General features: G+C 39.1%; 1 non-coding gene across 1 annotated transcript; it reads right to left on the minus strand.

Moving 5' to 3' along the window:
• Nucleotides 1-326: 326 nt before the first annotated feature.
• On the minus strand, nucleotides 327-433 carry LOC141634735 (small nucleolar RNA R71). Its single transcript, XR_012539460.1, has one exon. It is a non-coding gene; the product is annotated as a small nucleolar RNA R71 (small nucleolar RNA).
• Nucleotides 434-25,018: the final 24,585 nt, after the last annotated feature.

Below are 25,018 nucleotides of genomic sequence, written 5' to 3' on the forward strand. Positions count from 1 at the left end.
AGGAGAACCTACCCAATGGTACTCCCACACCACAACACTTGACCGGTAATTTTATTGCAAAATCCGCATTTATCCAATTAGTCGAAAGAAGCCAATTTGGGGAGGGATGCCTAGTGAAGACCCGCATTCTCATATGGAGACTTTTTGTGACTATTGTGATGCGATTTCACAAACCGGAGTGACTCAAGACCAAATTCGATGGGTTTATTTCCTTTTTCTTTGATTGGTACCGCGAAACAATGGTTAAAGATACTCTTGGTATTGACTCTTGGAAGAAATTGGCTCTTGCTTTCTACAAAAAGTTCTACCCTCCGGAAAAGACTAACATGCTAAGAGCCCAAATCACGGGGTTTAAACAAAGGGACGGAGAATCTTTGTATGAAGCTTGGGAGCGATTCAAAGGAACTTGTCGCTCATGTCCTCATCATGGATTTAGCGAGTAGTTCTTGGTACCACAATTTTGGAATGGTCTTTATGAAGACTCCCGAAACATTCTCAACATGGGATCAAATGGTATGTTCACCGAAGTTGACGATAATCAAACATGGAACAAGATTGAGGAAATGGCGGTCCATAACTCACGATATAGTAGACCTCGGAAGGCTACTAGAGGAGGAAAGCATGGAGTGGACTCTATTACTCAATTGGGTGCTCAACTTAGTGCTCATATTGATACTATTAATTTGAAGTTTGAGAAGGCTATGGCTAAACTTGAAGAAGCCTCAAAATCACCAAAGCAACATGTTAATGCCATGGTGGCATCTTCATCAATTCCAAGTGGAATATGTGAGAATTGTGGAACTTTGGAACTTGACCAAAGTGAATGTAGGGGAACAAGTGAGCAAGTGAATACTTTTCAAGCATACAAGAGTGGTACCCCTTATTCCAACTATTACAATGAAAACACCAAATTCCATCCAAATCTCTCATACAAAAGCCAAAATGTTCAAAACCCTCAACCAACATACACCCCACCTCCAATGAGAAACCAAAATCAAAGACCCTTTTACAACCAAAACCAAGGTTTCCAAAATCAAACCCCATACACTCAATCAAATGACCAAGGTTTTGATGTTCAAAAAGTGGTCCTCCAAATGCAAAAGAACCAACAAGAGTTTTTCACCCAAATGCAAAAGGATAGCCAACGAAAAGACATCACCATTAACAACATACTAGCTCACACAAAGATGTTGGAGACCCAAATGTCTTAATTAGCATCTTCAAGTTCACAAAGACAAAAGGGGCAATTACCACCTCAAGGTAATCCCCCAAGACAAGAATCGGTGAGTGCCATCCATTTGAGGAGTGGTACAAGGTATGAAGGGCCGAAGAAGCCCGTTGATGAAGATGTTGTGAATGCTAGTGACAAGGAAAGAGTTTTTGAAAACTCTAAAGAAGAAGAACTCACCATTCAAGATGTTTCAAAGAAGGATGAAGAGAAGGCCAAAGAAAAGGAGCCTATTGTGATTAGACTTCCATTCCCGAGTCGTCAAGCTAAGCCTAAGTTTTATGACCAACTTGAAAAATTCATGGAGATTGTGAAGAATTTAGAAGTCTCAATTCCATTTACGGAATTGATCAATCACGTTTTGGCCTATGCAAAGTATATGAAAGATATCCTTACAAAGAAGAAATCAATCCGGAAGCTTGATACTATTGCTTTTACTAAAGTAAGTAGTGTTATCCTTCAAGGAAGTTCACCTCCAAAGCTCAAGGATCCGGGAATTTTCTCCATTCCATGCACTATTGGTGACACCACGATCAACAAAGCTCTATGTGACCTTGGGGCAAGCGTTAGTGTCATGCCATATTTGGTAAGCAAGAGGCAAGGAATGGGAGAACTAAAATCCACCAACATCACGCTTCAAATGACGTATAGATCAACAAAGACACCTTTAGGAGTATGGGAAGATGTTCCCGTAAGAATTGGAAAATTCTTCATCCCGGTGGATTTCGTTATTGTTGACATGGAAGAAGACTCCAACATTCCTATTATTTTAGGAAGACCTTTCTTGCACACCGCGGGAGCGGTGATCGATGTAAAACATGGAGAACTCACCCTTGAAGTGGGAGATGAAACCGTCACTTTCAATCTTGACCAGACTATGAGAGCTCCCCGATTGCATAAGCCATGTTTTATGGTTGATCACTATAGCCGGAAAGATGATAGGAAGAAGTTGGAATTTCAACGGAAAAAGAAAGTGGATGATGCTCCATCAAAAGAGCAAGGAAATTGCAATATTGAGAGCTTGAAAATCTCACCCATGACAAGTGAAGAAGAAGGCCTCATTGGCCAAGACAAGAAAGAAGAAGAGTTGTCTTCATCAACTCAAGACATTTTTAGTGATCAAGTAGACGAAGTATGCGGTCTTTGGGATGATGAGTTTGAAGGGATATTCAATCCCTATATTGTTAATGCTATGGCCCATGACCATCATGGAGAACAACAAGTGCAAAGGTCTATTGAGGACCTTTATCATGACAATGAACAAGCTTTCGATTACTTCTTCAAAGTGTTGATTAACATCAACAACACCTTGAACATGCCCCCTTGACATCTCACATTGGATGAGAGTTTGGTGGAGTCCTCCCTAAACCACCATTTATAAATATTCTAACTCCCTAACTTGCATTTCAATTATTGTATTGCATTTTTGTCATTTTTGGATTTACATTTTTATGCCTTGATCAAGATTTTCATCATTTTGAGAGAAATGAGGGAGGGACTTATGAGTTTATTGATGTGTAGTGCTTTGCCTTAGTGTGGGGATAGCAATTGCCTAGGCTATTCATGCCTTTGTAGTGCCCCTACAATGAAGAACACAAGAATTGAAGAATGAAATGACACGGGTTACGAAGCACCCACGGATGGACCTGAATCCGTGTGGTCGAGGAAGAATCCGAGCGGCCCGACGGATAATCCGCTCGTCTTGAAAGAACCCGAGCTTCCAAGGCATAAGACGCTCGTCTTATGAAGCTGCAGAAAATATTTTTGGGTTTGACTGTGAATCCGAGCGTCCCAGCAAGGAATCCGCTCGTCTCAGTCAGGACGGTCATCCAAGAGAAAAGACGCTCGTCTTTTTACTGCTAAAAATTTGGGATTTTTCACTAGAAAGGAATCCGAGCGTCCTAAGCCAAAGACGCTCGTCTCAGCTCCGGAATCCGCTTTTCCTTCTTGCAATCCGCTCGTCCCATGCGTCTTTTTATGAACCCAGAAATTGGAGAATCCAAGCGTCCCGATACCAAAGCCGCTCGTCTCCCTCTGCAATTCAAAAACCAACGGGTCTTTTAAACCCTCTTTTCCCATTCATTTTCATAATTTCAAAACATAAACACTACCCAAAACCCCAAAACCCTCATCCTCTCCATCAACAAAAACCAATTTTCTCAACCAAAATCAACCACATCAAATCCAAACTTCCTCAAAACAAAAATTAATCACTCCTTTAGCAACAACAAGTGATTCAAACACCAAAATCTTCAAGTTTTGAGTCGATTTTTAGGAAATAAGGCAACCTTCATCTATCCTAAATCGATTTGGGCATTACTAGAAATTGAAGATTTCAAGCTTTCATTGGTGTTACTAAGCAAAGGAGTATGGCAAGAACAAAAGGTGGAAGCAAGGCACCCCAAAAGAAGACACTTTCTAAGAGGCAACAAGCTCTTCAAGACAAACAAGCATCAAAGGCATTGGTAGTTCATAATGCAAGGTTGGAGATTCAAGAACAAGGTCCTCCTATGGGAGCTACTACTTCTACCACTCCGGTCATTGAACAATTAGCCGATTATCCGGAGGTAATTCTCACTTCCGACTCTCATCAGAAAAAATTTATTCTCTTTGCTAAGAAAACCATCATGCCTACTAAGTTCATTTGTGAAGATGCATTATCAAAATTGGGTGTTCTTGAGCAAACTAAGACCTTTTTCGAGTCTTTGGGGTTGAGTAAATTGTTTGCAATGCAAGAATTGACATACTCCTCCCTCGCCTTAGAGTTTTTGAGCTCTTTGAAAGTAACAAAGGTGGAGACCCGAACCATTATTGAGTTTCGTCTTGAAAATGTTGATAGATGCTTATCTTATGACTAAATGGGTAAGATATTTTCCCTTAGTGATAATGCGACTTTTACAAAGAATCCTACCAAGTATGACCCCGCTCCTCTTTGGATGGCCATTTCCGGAAAGAAATTCGTATCTTATCATGATTGTCATGCTCTCTTAGTCCATCATCCGGGCATTAGAGTACGGCATAAGGTCATTGGGAATACTTTGATAGCTAGGAAAGGCACAAATCATCTTACCAAACTTAATTTTATTCTTCTTGAGTCGGCTTTGAACATTGGGAGAGAGTTTACCAAGCCATACAATGCTTTACGACTTTTGATTGATCTATGGCTTAATGTTGATTGTGGCAAAGAAGACACGGCCTTTATTACTAGCGGAGGATTAGTTACCTATTTGGCTAAGCATTTTAACCGGGATTTCAACAAGAATAACACTTATACACCGGTAAAAGGAGGCCATCTTATTGATTTGCCCACCATGATTGTAAAGTTCAAATGGGTCAAGAATGATACTCTTGATAACAAATTTGGGTGGTTGACGAATGAAATCCTTCGCATTGCCTAGTAAGATTTGCCGCTTGAATATTCATAGACCGAATTACCTTCTCCCACTCTCCGAAGAGACCGGATACATCATTCAACACCAAGGGGAATAAGTTGTCGAGCCCTCCTCCTCCATTATCACCCCACCTTATCCATTTGAATACCACGAGTTCAACCCCGAAAATGTCAAGGCGGGAAATGATTACTTGACTCTACTAATGAAGGAAATGCATAAACAAGCTTACAATGATAGAGTTGATGTTTACAAGGCCAAATATCTGCCCCTCCTATATCTTGCTAGGCAAGGACTTCTTGACCCATCTTGTCCCTTGCCTAGTTGGGCGGATAAGGAGGTATTATTTCCTAGCACTTATAGTGGTGGTAGACCGGGTGGAGAGGAGATGGTTGTTTATGAGAGTGGTAACCAAGAAGGTGAAGATGAAGAAGTTCAAGAAGAAGAGGAAAGTGAGGAAGAGGAAGAAGAAGAGAGTGAAAGTGAGAGTGGACATGACTCCACATCCATGGAGGTTGATGATGCCTCAAGTGAGGAAGATGATGATGATGACACGATGGGTGAGGACTAGAAAACTTTTGGAGGCTCCTACATTCTTACACCTCCTTTATGGTTTGTCTACTTCTCTTGTTTTTATTTTATCTTGATCATTTTGTGGAGTCCTAGCAAAATTAGAGGACTAACACCTTGGTTCCATTGAGGTGTTCATTTTTATTGTTCCCAAATTTCAAAATCCAAGATGACAAATTTTAGTTTCATGCATTGCATTTTATGTGCATGAACTCCCCCAAAATTTTTGACATTAGAAATAGTATCTATTTTGGTTTGGAGAATTTTATGCATATGCATTGGGAGCTAATCTAAATTATGCTCTCCACCATAAAAAAAACACATGCATCATGTAGTGTAGTTTAGTATAGTTTGCATTTAGTTTAGAAATCATGCATATTCATGTAAATCGCTTAATTTCCTATCGTATTGGCCATTGAGGATAATGCCCATACTAGTGTGGGGATGGGAAATTCTAACTTGACCTTTTTAAAAACAAAATTAAAAAAATTTGAAAAATACAAAAATATGTCCTTTAATTTCATTAAAATAAAATAAAAAAAAATTGAAAAATTTAAAAATCCAAAAACAAGTTCATTTCCTTTGTAGTGTAGTCTTGTATATATTGTTTGTATATATTGTGTTTGTTCATCCTTGTTCACATTGATTGACTACGCCACATCCGAGACAAGAGGATATTGAAGACCGCATGATATGATCTTTCCAATCTCTTTTTTCCTCTTTATGTTAATGACTATGTGGCTTTATTTTGATTGATGCGGTAAAAACAATGTGAATTTAGGATTGCATCTAGATTATATGGCATACTAGTTGATAGAAGCATATGCATTAGGTTGTATAAATGATAGTTGCATCATGACATGTAGTTGCATTTAGGAAAAATTTTGTGAAACCGTCTATTTGGGAAACTTGACAAGTTTATATAGACCCTTGTAGATGCTTTTTCTTCTTAAGACTTTGCTTGTTAGAATACTTGTAAAACACCCTAGGATGTGTCATGCTAGTATCCTTTGACCCATGGATTAAGGCCTAGCCAAGAGTACCTTGTGGTGTGATAACTCCTTGGCTACCGTTTATTTCAAGGTAACCCTTGAAACCATGCAACCATCATCCATGTTCTACCACATTTTTGTCATCAAAGGGAATGGGCACAAAAATTGTTCAAATTTGAGTTCAAGAAATGAAATGAAAAGTGAAAAAAAAAAGTTTGCACAAATTGCATTAAAAGAAAAGAGGAGTGACAAAAATGAAAACTTCTATGCTTCAAAAATAAGTACTCTCACTACAAATGGGTGACTTTGAAAATGAACAAAAAAATGCAAGAAAAAGTTGAAATTGTCAAGTGTTGAAATGCCAAACATTAAAGAAATGGCAAATAATGTTCTCAAAATGTCAAATGGCACAAGAAATTTGGGGGGGGAGCAAACTCCTAAAATAAAACTCAAATTCTATTGATCCCTTTTCCATCGTATCCACTTTTTTGCATGGTAGAGAGGGGACGACCCTTCTTCTTGTCTAGGCAAGAAGGGGAATTCCGCGATCCTCCAGTGTTTCTAACACCATAGGGAGTCTACTCTTGATGAAAGCATTTAACGATTGAGGACAAAGATACCCTAGCTTGACACACCTTGGAGGTGATTTATTGGTATCCTTCTAGGCTTAGTAGTTTGAAGAAACCATATCTATAAAGGAGTGTGTACCCTTGAATTGCTTCCCCTTTAGATAATTTCCGCCACTTAGATGAGGAAAGTGATTATTCTTTTGTAGATGCATTCATTACTTGATTTTGAGTGCTTTAATGCTTGGATGTGTCGCCATTTTGGCAAGCCTCACCTTGCCTTGCAAGAAGGCATCCTACCTCATGGTTGTCTTGTTGTGAGTTTAAGGGGCGGAGTGAGACCCGCTAATTGTCTCATATCGGTTATATTAGTAGGTTAGTTTAAATAAGGATCCTAATATTGTCACCTCTTTACTCGGGACGAGCAAAGGTTCGGTTTGGGGATATTTGATGTGACCAATATTTGATCATATTTAATCCCCGAATTAGCCTCGTTCCTATCTTTTTAGTGCATAATTGGGTCATTTACTATCTTTAGTCCTTTGTTTTGCATATTCTTTGAGGTTTTGTTTCCTTGGTAGGAGAGGAGTGCAAACCTTGCATTTTCATGGCAAAATGGAGCTAAATTGATCGAATCTAATGACCAAACATCAAAGTGAAGACAAGACTAGAAGGCCTATGTAAATAATGTAGTAGATGGTCAATGATGAAGAAGATCCTTGCATCTCCGACAAGATCCTTGAGGATTGTTGGAAGAAGAAAAGAAGAAAAGAGGAAGAAGCTTGCTGGACTACAATCCACCCGTCGCAGCCTCGGGACGCTCGTCCAAAACCTCCACAATCCGAGCGTCCCACCACCCTGCCCGCTCGTCCTGCACCACCACAATCCGCTCGTCCCGACCCCTTGGCCGCTCGGATTCCTGCCCAGTACAACACGTCTCTTCCTTGTTCCGCTCGGGATGCGCATATTTGTAAAAGACAAGCAAAAAGGAGACTAGCATCTTCCCTCGAGAGGAGCATTTCCTCAACTTTTCTTAAGGGTCTTAATCGTCATTTAAGCCCTTAGGAACCCTAATTTATGTACCTAATCCTCACTATAAATACCCCGTTGTACTAATTAGATTATCATCAATCCTTTATATTATTTATGTTCTTCCTAATCTCATTTTAATCTTGTAATCAACTTTTAATTAAGCATTAATTCAAATCTCATTTCCTTAATTTCTCTATTGTTCATCATTTATTTTGGGTAATTGAAGATTATTTGGGTATTATTGGGAGATTGACAACCTTCCATCAATCATCAAGTACTTCTATTATTCTTTGCTTATTATTTTGGAATCATCATTAGGTATAATTCTCTTAACCCTTGTTTTAATTATTGTTAATCATTTTCCATTCATTCATCATGCTTTGCTTTGTTAATATGTTTGACAACCTTGTTAGCATGTTAAACTTGATAATGAGTGAGTAGTTTCCGTAGCTAGGGTTAATGGGGAATTAAGGGAAACCAACATGGGGGATGATTCATGCCTAATCTAATATGTTCACATAATTTATTTTCTTGCTTGTTGTGATCTCAACTTATGCACATGTTATGTTTGATGAAATGCGAGCCTATGAATCATTGCATTTTTTACCCATCACTTACCTATTCAATGAGACTTGTAAGATATAAACCAACTCGAGTCTCATTAGACCATGCATATAGTTGAGTAGGGAGGATTAAGTTGACTTGTAGGTGTTGTACAATCTAATCGATTCGGCTCCGGGACCCAAACTTCCTTGGATTGTAAGATATAAACCAACTCGATCCTATCACAACAATAATTGTTTGCTTATAATTTGAGAATATGTTTGTATGATCAATTCCCATGAATCCCCTATGAACCCATGACACCCTAGTGCTTTTAATCAATTGTTTACATCCCATTTTAATCATCTTGCTTGTTTATTTACATTGTTATTTAGTTTAGTGATCTTCTTATTTCAACCCAAATTGTGACACTCTTAGACACCACTACTTGCAATCGAAAATCCTACATCAATACCCGTCCCTTGGGATCTGACCTTTACTTACCCATTTACTAATAGTAGAGTAGTTTGTGAAGCTATAAATATTGTTTTGGTCTAGGTGCTCCTAACGACAAGTAACCGAAAACGATAGTCCGGCCACTTCCATATTGGAGCACACTACTAATTCGACATAACCTTGATGTCATGCATATTGAGAAATTTTTTTTCGAACAACTAATTCACATGGTAATGGATAGAAAAGACAAGACATCCTTGAACCCAAATGCACAAAAAGACATGTTACAACTTTGTTCAAGGTCGCGAAAGGTGGATTCAGTCATTTTGAAAAAGGAGCAGAAGAAAGTGTTGTGTGATTGGATAATTTAAAGTTTCCAGATGGCTATGCTTCAGATTTGAGAAGATGTGTCGATATGAATGAGTTGAAGCTACATGGCTTGAAAAGCCATGTCTGTCATGTATTTATGGAGCGTTTATTGTCGGTTGTTTTAAGGCACCTTCTCCAAAAAAATGAGTGGAATACCATAACTGAGATTAGTCAATTTTTCAGAGATTTGTGCACTTCATCAATACAAATTGAAAAAATAACAAGTCTCGAGAAAAATATTGCCGAGATAATCTGCAAATTGGAAAAAATACTTCCACCTTCCTTTTTTAACTCAATGGAACATCTGCCAATTCATTTGTCATATGAATTGAAAGTGGGTGGTCCTGTGCAATATAGGTGGATGTATCATTTTGAGAGGTAATATCAATATCTTTTACGAAGCCTTTTAAGGTTATTACTTGAATGTCATTCATTTTTAACCAATTTTTTTGTAGGTTCTTGAATCATTTGAAACAAAAAATTGAAAATAAAGCTCGTGTTCAAGGGTCATTATGCAACGCATATTTGCTTGAAAAAATAGCAAATTTTTGTTCTTTTTACTTTGAAGAACATATAGACACGAAGGCAAAAGACCTTGACATAGGACAGAAAAAGCCGAAGCATTCTACCTTGCCTGAGCTATTTCAAGATCATGAGGGGCACTACTTCTGGAAAATGTCGTGAAAGATTTTTGGAAGATAACGAATATGAACGTGCACACCTGTATGTTTTATCTAATTGTGATTCTGATGAGTTGAAACGTAAGGAAAGGTAAGTGAAAAAAAAATTTAATTTTAAATGTTGTTTTAAAAGTAAAACATGCAAAAATTAATTCAAAACTTAATTCAGCATTTTTGAATAGGTTGTTTGAGGATTATATCAAAAGAGAATATCTCGAGTTTTCTATGGCCGAGGATATTTGGAACAAATTTGAAACAAAATTCCCTGACTGGTTTAAAGGTCAAGTAAGTAAATAATATATATTCTATAATGCTTATTTAAATTATATTATTATTTGGTCAATAATTGGTTCACTATCATTAATACTAGGTAAATAATTTAAAAGATCCAGTTTAGTTGCCTTAGCAAATGGATCTTCAAGAAAAGTAAGAACATGGAAGCGTTATTCCATCAATGGTTACAAATTTCGAGCTTTCACAGATGGGAAAGATTTGGAAAAGTCGACAATTAACAATGGAGTATGTGTGATTTCGACTGAAAGAGCTGACTACTATGGAAACCTAAATGAAGTTGTTGAGTTGTCTTATACTGGCGAGAAAAACACTTAAAACGTTATTTTATTCAAATGTAATTGGATAGATAACTCAGAAAGAGGAATGCAAGTACATAAGGAATATAAACTTGTGGATATTAATCGGAGCAAAAAATTTCCAAAATATGACCCATTTGTGTTAGCATATCAAGTGGAACAAGTTTGTTATGCTCCTTATCCAAATATCAAAAGAGATAAAGATCAGTGGTCATCAGTATTTAAAATATAGGCCAGATCACAAGTTGATGCTCCTACTGATGAATCTATCTTTCAAGAAGATGTTAATAATGGTGATACAACATTAGCAATAATTGAAATAGAAGATGAGAATGAAAATGTGGAGGAACAAGAAGAACTGCAAGGAGATGAAATGCAAGTACAGAATGATGATATGCAAGAGGAGGAAGATGAGGAAGAGTTGGGGGAGGAAGCTTTGAAGAAGTATTTAGAAGAAGATGATGATGAGGATTTTTTAGATTCGCTTTTTAAAGGCAACGAAGACACTAATTTAAGTGATGATGATGATGACTAGGATTTATATTAGTTGTGATGTTTTGTACCTTTTCATTCAATCTTATTACTTTGTTGGTACTATTAGTTGTAGATGCCGTATGGCTTAATTTAATGAAATCTAGTTTGTTTTCATTCAATCTTACTTTTTATTCAATCTTATTTTTTTTACTTTGTTGCTATTATTTGATTACTTGACCAAGAGGGAGGTAGTACTATTTAATTTCTTACTTTGTTGCTATTATTTGATTATTTGATTTCTTACTTTGCTAATTTCTTACTTTGTTGCTATTATTTGATTATTCGATTTCTTATTTTGTTGATTTCGTACATAGTTGTTAATATTTAATTTCTTACTTGTTGCTATTATTTGATTATTTGATTTCTTACTTTGCCAATTTCTTACTTTGTTGCTATTATTTGATTATTCGATTTCTTATTTTGTTGATTTCGTACATAGTTGTTACTATTTAACTTCTTACTTGTTGCTATTATTTGATTTTTTATTTTGTTGCTACTATTTGATTTCTAACAATGTTGAAGAATTTAGTTGGTTTGTATGGCGACGAGGGGACGAAGAAGAGGTAGTAGTAGTATGTAGGAAACCGAGGAAATGAAAACGAGAATGAAGAAATACTAGCAGGTCATCAACAGCAACAACAAAATGAGCCAATTGAGAAAATTCATCTCGATTCTCTTGAGCAAGATGGCGTCTGGTAAGTATGTCATTTTTTCGTAATTAATTATTTTTATAACGATATATATATATATATATATATATATATATATATATATATATATATATATATATTATATTGTCATTTTTTTCAGGTTCAGTGATGCATCCGTTGTGAACTTGATATCGGACAATATTGGATGCAACTACAAAGAACATGCTCCTAATTAGAAAATGGCGTCATCTACTATAAAGAAGGATTGGTGGAATTGGTTTGAGTTATTAGCAATTGTAATTTATTTTAATATTAGGTATTTTATTCATTTATTTTATATTTATTTACAATGAAGTTTATTTTCTATCTTTATCGTTTATTGAACAATGGCGTGTTAGTTACGATCCCCTGGACAAGGCAAGGGTTAAGAAGGCTTGGGAAGATGCCATGAAGACCCGTTTACGGCAAATGATTTATCGAGCTTATCATAAGGAAGAGCATGAAAAGCCGGATTGGATTAGTGTTGAGTTGCACCGTAAATTGAAGAAAAGACCACATAATGAACCTACTTTTACGGAAAAATCGGAGCAGTATTCGGCTAACCGTAAGTCGGGATGCGACGAGAAGGGGAAGGCGTTGGGTACTCACCTAATGGGTCGAAAAAACACATTGCAATATATGGACTCAATGGTAATTTCTTCACTTGCTTTTTTTAATTTATTACCTGTTTTTTCTTTAACTTTATTTAAAGTTAGTAATTATATTTAACAAGTATCAAAATTGTAGGTTGATAAAGATGGGAAAGGAGAAATTCCGTCCGCTTTGAAGTTGTTGGAGAAATCAAAGAAGCATAGCACAAAAGGATGGTTATCTAAAAAAGGCAGTCAACTCTTCGTAAGTTACTATAATTATTTAACTTAACTCATTTTTTCAATCATGATTATTTAGTAGATGGTATCTAATATTTCGCTTTTTAATGATATAGGGTATGATCATCTCAAAGAAAACGCAGCTTCAGAGTCAAGGGGTCGATGATAATGAGATTTATATTGAAGAACATGGAGGATTTGATGAGAAAGGTAGAGTATTTGACGCGGGAAATGCAGCACCACACATTTGGACGTACAACCGCCTTTCGACTGGTAACGTCACTTCTACTCCTCATACTCCGGGTTTTGTTGGTAGAGTCGCAAAAGAGAATGCCCGGCTTAAGCAAGTCGAGGCCGAACAATCTCAAAGGCTTGCGGCAATAGAGGAGTTCTTGAGCCAACAAGGTTTTACTACTCAAACTTGTAACCCCGTAGGTGTATTTCAAGGTAGAAATGACTTTGATGATGATGGTGGCGACAATGCTAGGCCTAATTCTACTCATTTCACCTCATTCACTCTCGTGCATTGATTAGTAGCTATTAGTTGGTTTATGGACTTATTTAGTTTTGTTTGTTGAACACTTATTTAGTTTAAGTTTGTTGAACACGTATTTAGTTTAAGTTTGTTGTGTACTAAACTTATGTAAACCTTTTATTTTAAGTCAATGCGAAAACATTGTTTGGAAATCTCGTCTTGAACGAGTTGTGAATTTGTCAAATGCTGGAATTTTATGTGTGTTTGCAGGAAACCGTATGTAATTGCTTTCTAAGCAATTGGGGGAGCTGGGGAACGCTGTAAACCCCCTGGAACTTTTTTTCCTGCGACGGAAATTCCATCGCAGATGTTGACTATTGGCATGACTTCAGAGGCCACGTGGCCTACAGGAACAGTGATTTGCGACAAAAATTCCGTCGCAGATCTTGACTTTTTTTTTTTTACTTTTGCAGCCACGTGGCCTTCATGAACATTGCTTTGCGACGGAATCTCCGTCGCAGATATTAACTTTCTTTTTGACTTTAGAGGCTACGTGGCTTGCATGAACAGTGTCTTGCGACGGAATTTCCGTCGCAGGACCAACTTTTGTGACGGAATCCTGCGACGCCTTTATTCGTCGCAGGAATTCATTTGCTACGGAATTTCCGTCGCAAAGTTTTATTTTGCGACGATTATACGCAACGGGCTAATTCCGTCGCAAATACTATTTTTGCGACGGTATTTCGTTATTTGCGACGGATTTATCCGTCGCTATGGAATATTTTCTTTGTAGTGCAACTTTAAAATCAACAAGGCATGCTCGACGGTCATAAGTGGACAAAACATTTAATACAATTCATAACATTATGAAATATTAATGCAGAAACAAGCAAGTACATGAACAACACAATTAACAAAGATATGAAACATTAAGGCATAAACAAACAAGTCCTTAATTGTTTCTACCCCTTTTACTCTCACTTATTTACTTAGTCAATTTATTTTAGTCGTCAACTAAGCGAGAGTTAGGAGCGTGTTCGCTCTTATACCAACTGTAACAACCCGGATTATGAACCAAAGGAAAAACGTAATATAAAGTAAATATCAGAGTATAATACTGATAAAAGGGTCAAGTTGGCGGAAACACCTAACCAATCCGATTCGCTACTAAATCCAAAACCAAACTATTACATTATCCAAGGTTCTAAAAACATGAAAACAAAATCCTAATTTATTATTCATCTCGCCCCTCGATGCATCCCAAACAACATCATCCAAACAGCAGCAAGCGTTCAACCTGAACAACCTCAGAAGGAGGTCGACAATCAGTCAGGAGTAACTAGATGCTCTCCCAGTCATGTTTACAACAATTGAATATAACCAACATTCATTAACAATTGAAATTCAAAACTAGTAAACATGTGAGACCATCTATACTCATGAAGACTCAACATTAACTTACCATCAACAAGGACATATTAGGACAACCACCTAATTAATAACTCTAAATTAAACCACATGAGACGACACATGACAACAACCCATGTTACGACACCATGTAGAAACCTAGGACAATCAAACTCAATGCAACCATAACCAAACCAAATAAGCCTCAGAGCGTATAACGAACTGTCTCTGACTAATGGAGCGTATAACGAACTGCCTCCAACCACTAGAGCGTATAACGAACTGCCCCTAGCTACAAACACAGTGTATAGAATGAACGTCGTTAGAGCGTATAACGAACTGCCTCTAACCACTAGAGCGTATAACGAACTGCCTCTAGATATGGAGCGTATAACGAACTGCCTCCATAGTCGGTATGGACCGTATAACGAACTGCATCCACTGCGGACCGTATAACGAACTGCATCCACACTATGTGTAGCGTATAACCACTGCCTACATGCCTAAGACCTGGCCAGACCTCTCGGTGAAACACAGAGCGTATAAGTAACTGCCTCTGCTACACCGAATGACACTCGGGAAACAGAGCGTATAAAAAACTGCCTCTGTTACCTCCTCGACCATAGACCATAAGAATCCCCGAAGGGTAGCATTTGTTCATTCCGATAGTATATAACTGATACTATCATCATCTATACAACCAACCAAATAACAAGTACACAGTACAACTGACAGCACCAACAATGCATGAACAAACACCACGACTCAAACCATAGAACAGTGTAATCGACTGTACTACTTATCATATGAATAGAGTAACCAAAGACATAAGCAAACTCAATGTTATACTACAACTGGGTACAACTCTACATATGAAAAAAACACTAATGATCAATGTTATAGTAACCTTAACCATAACATGGACTTTAGATGTGCGGTTATACTAACCTCGGCTATAACTTCAACAAATACCTTTGAAGTTATAGTAATCTCAACCATAATCTTAACACGAAACTCAAAGTTATACTAGCGTCAACCATAACCTTGAGCCATAATCCCAACGTTACATTAGTCACAGCTATAACCTTGACTCGCACTTCAATGTTATAGTAGGTTCAGCTATAACCTTGAATTCATATTTCCAAGGTTATAACTTAAACAGCCATAACTTGAGTAACAACCCAAAGTTGTACTAACTTCAGCTATAACACTTGAATCATCATCAAGGTTATACTAGCTTTAGCTATAACTTCGAAGAGCACTCTTGGCCGCCTATCATGCTGCCATTAGGGTTTATTCGCAAACCCTAATTACGCTCATGACACCCATAATTACCGAATAAGCAACATATGATATATAATTAAGACATTAAAACATATACAAACATGATAATAAACAGTCAAACATGTACCAATCATACAAAACAATCATTAAATCATATTATTTACATCAATTGGCATAAACACAATAAAAGAGAAACACCTAGTTACCTTTTTAACAATTATTAATGATGCAAATTAATGAAAACCTTCATGAAAGACATGACCATCAAATCCTTGTCTCCAACGCACATGTCAACTACCAAAAACCGCCTTTAAGGACGCACGAACCCATGTTTAAGAAGTCGTGCATGCAGATCCTCTTTTAAAACGCCAAAGGAATGTCACAAAACAAACCCTTGAAAACACCATGAAAAGATCTTCTTCTTTACCCATAAAAATAAGGGGCCCTAAAGATAGATCTAAAGGTCCGTATAAATAAATCCCATAAAATTATTTGAAGATGAATATGATGTAGAGGTAAGAGCAAGTGTAACACCCCCGTACACCAGAACGCCTTACCAAGGACCATTCCAGTATATGACGGTGTCACCATCTCGGTTTCCCGAGGAGGTAGATCAAATTAGACAATACAAGGACAATATTATATCATTAGAGAATCTGTTACAATACCATACTATTCAAGTTCCCTAGGACACGGTTCAATTACAACACTTGTGATTATACATCTCTAGACCGGTAGCGTGATGACTCGATCCCTCCAATCCCAAAAGAATCAACAATACCTGCTAAGCCAATTGCTCACCATCCCCGAATGGATCACCGCAGATACCACAAAACAACACGGGTCGACTGCGCTAATCAAATATAAGATAAAACAATAAAGTAAGTAGTCGATCATCCACTATCCCAACTCATCACCTCGTATACACACCGACTACACACGAAGTGCGTAGTCCCGCCAGATTACCCATCGCAACGGGTAATCCTCGCCGCCGATGGGTGACCGCACCCATCCCCACCTAGTCCAGCTCCTCAACGAGCGACTAATAGTCCCTGTCCCTTAATGTGCACATCCCCTCCCGTGGCGGGTTCCACGGAGGGCGAACTAGGGTGTGAAGCCACTCCCGCAAGTGACTCCACCACAATCTCAATCACAACATCACAGCTGTCACACGACAGCGTCAACCTTACCACAACCACTATACTCCGATGATCAGCGGATAGCCATGACTCACAATACAATCATAAAATTCAATTCAATTAACAGTAGACTGAGTAGGGAGACCCTACCTCATAACAAAGCATGAAAGACTTCCATCTATAGCCACGCACAACTCCATTAAGCACCCTAACAATGGTAACCATATCCTATTACACAACTATACTCAAATAATCATACAAAAAGACACAAGGCAGAAACTTACCTAACCTAGCACATCGGTGACGACATAGACAACCACCACTCACGATCACCTCGCTCCGCGAATCCCGACGTTCCCATGGTAGGGGTTAGGCTAACTCCTTAGAGGTATGAGGCTATGGAGTGATTGAGTAGGGTGATGGTCTAGGGTTAGAGAAAGAGAAACTGTCGAGGAAAATGAGAAAAAAATAGAAATGAATCTCGCGAACTCGCATTTATAATAACGCGTCGACAATCAGTCATACTCGGTCGAGTGTAAGAACACTCGGCCGAGTAGACTCCACTCGGTCGAGTATTGGTGGTACTCGGCCGAGTGGCCTCCGCTAGGTCGAGTAACTAACCAAAATGTCTCCTATCACCAGTCTAATCTCTCACCAATCATTCCTAAGGTCTGTTTAGTCAACATGGTCGATCAAAGAACGCTCCTACAAACCCTGGGTGTTACAGTCTTCCCCCCTTAAAAGAACTTCGTCCCCGAAGTTCAGCCCGCACAACACTCCCCGCAAGATTACGTACCATGACCTTAACCACCTTCTCAAAGGTACACAAATTCACACTATCCATACATTACCATCAGCTAACTTACTCGACAACAATCATCTATCACAAACTACCCTTCTAAACAATAACCTATTCACAAAACAAAGATTCACCCTATACCTACACAAATATGCAATTGCAACACTTTACACAATGTAAGAAAACCATACACACTTGTACTACCACGTTCCATACGTTTATATTAAATACACGAATGCAAGGCGATACACCATTGCGAAGCACATAAATACATCATCACCACAATCCGAACACGTAAATCATTTATCATCAATTGAATCGAATCTTCATATTACTTGATACCGTTGTGCCATAAAACTTTTCATATATTACTTGATACCGTTGTGCCATAAAACTTTTCATATTAATAGAATACAACATAGATGCAGCTTAACGAAACCATAATTGTAAGCCAGTAATCCCGAATGTGAACGTACCTAACATACATATGATTCTAAATATTTCATAAAATTAACTACTTATACATAATTAAGATACATTTTTCATAAACAAAATACTTGTCATAACACCTGAGTTGAGACCCCCGTGTATAGTATAATCTTTATATTACTCGAATACCACATAGCTATCGCTTCAAGGAACCATCGACATAAGCTATCGCTTCAAGGAAACATGAACATAAATTCCGAATGCTAACTACATACATGTGATTCCAAAATCATAGGTATAACTAAACACACATCTTACATAATTAAATACTTAATTCTGCGACATTACTCTTCCCCTCTTAAAGGAACTTCGTCCCCGAAGTTCACTATTAACTAAAGCTAACGCGCACCCAAAGATGGTGACATTACTCATAGACCCTTGTAGCATACCCCAGATTATGACACTACATACTCGTGACTCATAAGGACCAAAACATTACAGCAACCTAATAACGTATGACACGGTCCGAATTATTTATGAGAAATGGCAGTGTGACGCGAAAATCGTTGAGGTAATTATCACTGTAACCAAACATATCTCCATATAAAACTTATTACAACCACTACGCTGGTTGCGTAAGGTGTTACCTTTCACATAATTTCAATGGTTTGAGTCTTCCTCCCTGAAACCATTCCAAGTTCCTGACACTCCAAGCAACGTCGTAACACAAACATTCACAATCACGTATCCTTGGTATAACTATCATTCACCTATGTGGGTTATTATGGTATAGAATAACGTAATAGGACATGGACCACTCCTCTATACAGTTATCATATAAACTTCACCTGTGCCTTCTGTTACCTCAACATTCGGCCGAGTATGAGGGCTACTCGGTCGAGTGAGCAATACTCGGTCGAGTGAATTTGTTCACTCGGCCGAGTGAGCTCTACTCGGTCGAGTACGGCGTATACTCGGCCGAGTTTTTATATCCAGAGGGCGTTCTAACGATTTTACATAGAGTATTCACAATTACCTGCACAATACTTTCCGCAGCAAAGAACAAACATAACAAATCCCAACCAGAGTCGACATTCCACACATCCGCCTACGATAATTAGCTAACTAACGGCCTTATGGCCAGATACAGTCATCCAACGAAAAATACCAAATACCGAAAGCAACATCTAAAGAAGAGATAATAAATCTGACACAACAAAACAGGTCTATCACCACCAAATAAGTCTAACATCCAAGAAATCAACTAAATCAGTCTAACATCCAAGATCGAAGAACGAGGACCCTCCTCCAAGTCATCACCGCCACCGCGCCGCAGGTACTGCACCTGAACTCCCCGCACTGGAAAACCTGCTGCTGCCGAGTAGTCCCCTCCCGGTGATCACGGAGTTGGCTCCCGCGAGGTAGCCAAACTCGGTCTCCTCTGGAGGTCTCCGAAACTCGGGTCCACCCCATAATCGTGGAACACTCCCGTATCCACTCCCGGTCCTCTCCACCAAACACAGCCGTGCCAAATCAGTCCGATGCCCCGATTAAGGGTCATCTCATGAAGGTTGCGGAGCACCAAAGTAGAAGAGATCCGCTCGGCCACTCATGAGGCCGCATCCTAGGGTCATGCACCGTAGGGTACGGCGAGAACTGGTAGGGGTGGTAAGGGTAAGAGTCGGAAACAGTAAGAGGGCTCGGACACAACCGGGTCACCCCTAGGCTGCCTAACTCCACGACGCTCCCTAGGTGGGGGGGTGCTGCTGCCCCCTCGGGCACGGTGGCCAGGCTCGGGTAAGTCCCGGAAGAATCCGAGGGTCGATCGGGTAAGACGGGGCTCGAGTCTAGGGATGCCACAAGGCTCCCACTCGGCCAAATGATCAACAACGGGGAGACGAGCCGGGTCCTAAGTACCATCCACATAGTCCCTCTCACCCTCCAAGCATACGACCCATCATCCATCTTCCTCAACCATCGGTTCGACGCCAATATCAAGGCGTCCATGGTAGGTACAACCTCAACATACTCATTCCCCTCGGAAGGTGGGGCCTCAAAGTCGGCCGGTCGGCCGAGCTAGGCGGGTCACTATGGCCCCGCAAGCAACAAATCGGGTCTCGGATCGTGCCATGCGCTCCCGGACTAGAGCACACTATACCGGGGGCACTTTGTAGTAAAACGGTTTCCGGCGGTGGAGGTTAAGGTAGGACACAAGAAGCATGACCTCGTGAGAGTTGAGTTTACTCACGTCCTCTCTCGAGTAAAGTAGACAGTCAACATCCTTAGAAACATACGAAGGGAAACGTCTTTGAATATCATTAATCAACATGGCACCGACGGTAGGGCGGGTCTCGCGATCCAAATAAGGTAGATACTGAGGTGCGCCACTGTTCTTGGCCACGTCACTAAGGTAGTCATCCTCCTCAGCCTCTAACCTAAATGGTCAGCCAACTCATCCAGGGTGAGCTCATGATCCTTATTCATGAGACGGAAAGAGACGGTTTTTCCCTTCTTATCATACACAAAAGAACTCAAAAACTCTAGGGTCAAGTGAGGGTATGATTTCTTTCTCAAGTGATACAACCCCTCCATGCCCAAAATCTTGAAAATGTGAATTATGTCTTCCTTAATCCCCAGAGTCTCAAGAATACTAGGGTTGACACAACGGGTGGGGCGAAAAGGACGACGCATAAGAGCCACGAAAGCCTTACGATGATCAAAGTTAGCGAAAATTACTGATGGATGAGCCGCCACCGGCGGTAAACCGTTCATCGCTACCTTGCCCAACCTCGAGTTGGACCTCCGCGCGAGGTCTCTTGTTGGGTAAACCTCTAGTTTTCACCATACTGCAAGAAAATTTATCTTTAACAAAGGATTGACATTGGAAACTCTCAACACAAAGACGGACTGTTTCACTTGTATACCGATTTAAGAACAAGTTTTGGAAGATAAACTATCAGAAATCACCATGTATTTTACAATTCACCTAGTTTTAAGTTTTTAAATTGCTTCAATCAGGAAATACTCATCAACAATAAGAAGAATTTCGTTTTGCTAACCCTAGAATTCAGAAAGTGAATTTTTCCTCATGAAATCAATCAACCAAAGATGTACACAAGTTCTATATGTGTTCACATTCGAAAATCAAATAGTTTAGGACAAGATTCAGATTGTTTTAGCAAGAAACCGAAATATAGCATGTTGATACCCAAAATCTTTGAAAACAATAAAGGAATATGAGTTTAAATCTTACCTTAAACTGAGTTAGGGCAACTAAGGACAAGTATGGCACCAAGATCTCACCCAAAAGCTTGAGAGAAGAGGAGTATGGAGTTTTAGAGAGAAGAAAAGATAAAGATGGGAGGCGGAAATAAGAAAGAAAGGCACGAATTTAGGGTTTTTGTATAACCCGCAATTGGCCTGCTACCGCAACACTCGGTCGAGTGTTGGGAATACTCGGCCGAGTGTTCACTACTCGGTCGAGTGCTTACGATACTCGGCCGAGTGTGCAATACTCGGTCGAGTACCATTCTTACTCGGTCGAGTTTTGAGGACCAGAATAGATTATTATTCTAACAAAATTGGTTATGTAACCTGACACTCGGCCGAGTTTGGTCTACTCGGTCGAGTACTCGCATCTACTCGATCTAATTTTCATATAAATAAGGAGTCGTAACTTTTTACTGTTCCTGCAAAATCAAATAACATCGATCGGAGTTCCGGGATTCCGGCTCGTCACAATTAAAGCTGATTCCTACCATGTAAACACACAACCGCACATATATCTGTACATTCATCTCCAAACAATCATCACTTCCACTTTATCCCTCACTATACTAAGAAACTATTTTACTGTACCCATAAGGCACATGTCACACAATATAATTACGATAATTACCAGGTTTGGTTCTATATCACATCATTTCCACTTCTGCTAATCACCAAACATACACCTTATTCACATTTGTAATACAATAATTTCACACCTAACACATTCCAATTAAAACAAATTGATTAAATTATCATTGTTCACACATTGCAATAATTCATATTCACTTCCACTTTTCTACACATTTAACTAACACATATCACTCTAGTAATAGATACACACACAATGGATGCACACAACACGCAACACTTAGCAACTCACGACTCACACTAGCTACCCTTTTCCCGTGTCTGGCTTAAGTCCGATGGGGCCATGATTTTGAAATGAGGGCGCCTACTCACCCAAAATCTAGCATCGGTACTCTCCCAACGTACATACACCAGGTTCATTTTAATTGACACCCTATGTTCATTATTTTCCTTAGTTCAGGTTCCAAAATCGTCGGCTCTGATACCACTTTGTAACACCCCCGTACACCAGAACGCCTTACCAAGGACCATTCCAGTATATGACGGTGTCACCATCTCGGTTTCCCGAGGAGGTAGATCAAATTAGACAATACAAGGACAATATTATATCATTAGAGAATCTGTTACAATACCATACTATTCAAGTTCCCTAGGACACGGTTCAATTACAACACTTGTGATTATACATCTCTAGACCGGTAGCGTGATGACTCGATCCCTCCAATCCCAGCAGCAGTAATCAACAATACCTGCTAAGCCAACTGCTCACCATCCCCGAATGGATCACCGCAGATACCACAAAACAACACGGGGTCAGTACCGGCTAATCAAATATAAGATAAAACAATAAAGTAAGTAGCTGATCATCCACTATCCCAACTCATCACCTCGTATACACACCGACTACACACGAAGTGCGTAGTCCTGCCAGATTACCCATCGCAACAGGTAATCATCGCCGCCAGTGGGTGACCGCAGCCCATCCCCACCTAGTCCAGCTCCTCAACGAGCGACTAATAGTCCCTGTCCCTTAATGTGCACATCCCCTCCCGTGGCGGGTTCCACGGAGGGCGAACTAGGGTGTGAAGCCACTCCCGCAAGTGACTCCACCACAATCTCAATCACAACATCACAGCTGTCACACGACAGCGTCAACCTTACCACAACCACTATACTCCGATGATCAGCGGATAGCCATGACTCACAATACAATCATAAAATTCAATTCAATTAACAGTAGACTGAGTAGGGAGACCCTACCTCATAACAAAGCATGAAAGACTTCCATCTATAGCCACGCACAACTCCATTAAGCACCCTAACAATGGTAACCATATCCTATTACACAACTATACTCAAATAATCATACAAAAAGACACAAGGCAGAAACTTACCTAACCTAGCACATCGGTGACGACATAGACAACCACCACTCACGATCACCTCGCTCCGCGAATCCCGACGTTCCCATGGTAGGGGTTAGGCTAACTCCTTAGAGGTATGAGGCTATGGAGTGATTGAGTAGGGTGATGGTCTAGGGTTAGAGAAAGAGAAACTGTCGAGGAAAATGAGAAAAAAATAGAAATGAATCTCGCGAACTCGCATTTATAATAACGCGTCGACAGCAGTCATACTCGGTCGAGTGTAAGAACACTCGGCCGAGTAGACTCCACTCGGTCGAGTATTGGTGGTACTCGGCCGAGTGGCCTCCGCTAGGTCGAGTAACTAACCAAAATGTCTCCTATCACCAGTCTGATCTCTCACCAATCATTCCTAAGGTCTGTTTAGTCAACATGGTCAGTCAGCAACGCTCCTACAAACCCTGGGTGTTACAGCAAGGATTGCGGAAGTATATTTTATCTTTAAATTGGAGAGAAGAAAAGATGCACAACAATGGAGTCAAAGGGAGAAAGAGAACAAAAAGAGGAAGAAAGGAGGAATGGCGTGCGGCAGGGAGGAGGGAAAACAAAAAGATAGAATGACCTAGTTGCTTGCTAGGTTAAATCTATTTATAAGGGAATTAACTAATGAGCTTTGTGTTCATTAGCTCATACAATGGATTATCTGATTATAAATCTGGTTGGACCATATTAAAACGTAAGGACTGCTTATATTAGAAAAGTAATTATTATATTAAAATAGTAAAATTGTGCACGGACATTTTAACCCTTCCAAAACTTGATTAAATGAGAAATAATAAAATAGAGAACGAAGACGATAAATATAAATATTTCCAAAATACATCCATACACTTCGAAATAATTAAATGAGAAAATTGTTGATTACAACCTTATAAAAATCATTTTTTGAAAATTACAGCCTTATATAATTTTTTTTGAAAATTACATCCATAATATCACTTTTCTTTGAAAATTGCTCCATAATGACGTTTCCGGTAAATTTTGTCAAAAAGTGACCGATATGCCCTTGCCTATTTGTTTGCCTACTTACCCAGATCTTTTCACTTTACCTATCATTTACCTCTCTCACAACACAACATTCTTTCAATCTCTTTCCATTTTCCATTCTCCACTTTCACTCGTTCTCTTCGCATCACTGATACTAACTTATAATGTCGAATCACCACGTCAAGGAGAAAGGCGTTAATGTCCAAGTCCTCTTTCGCTGTAGGTTTTCCCAGAAATCCTCCTCCCTTTTTCACCCTTTTCCATTTCACTCTTTTATTGTTGTTTTATTGCATTTTCACTGGCCTTTCAGCGATGAACAGCTCCACGACAATGCGCCGCAATTTGTTGTTTTTCAATTGATTGAATCGAATTTTAGGGTTTATGTCTAAAATTAGTTTGGGAAAATTTGATGAACCCTAATTATTTTCAATTTGGGAAAAATTGATGATAAATAACACTAATTAATTTTAAGAGAAAATGAAAATAATAGAATTAGATTGAATTAAATTGATTATGGTAGAATTTGAATAAAAGGGATGAATTATATTAGATGATATTGTTGAAGAAATGAAGAATTCAAGAGAAGATGTGTAGTGAAATCTGATTTTGGGATGAACATAAGGGTTTATAAAAGGTTAGAGGTAGGGGTATTTTGGTCTTAACAAAAGAACGTAAGTCACGAAAATTCAAAATGGCATCAATTTTCCGCCGGGGTTAATATTTTGGTTGTAATTTATTATCAGAAGTAATA

This window comes from Silene latifolia, chromosome Y (genome assembly GCF_048544455.1).
Source record: "Silene latifolia isolate original U9 population chromosome Y, ASM4854445v1, whole genome shotgun sequence".
Classification (NCBI taxonomy): Eukaryota; Viridiplantae; Streptophyta; class Magnoliopsida; order Caryophyllales; family Caryophyllaceae; genus Silene; species Silene latifolia.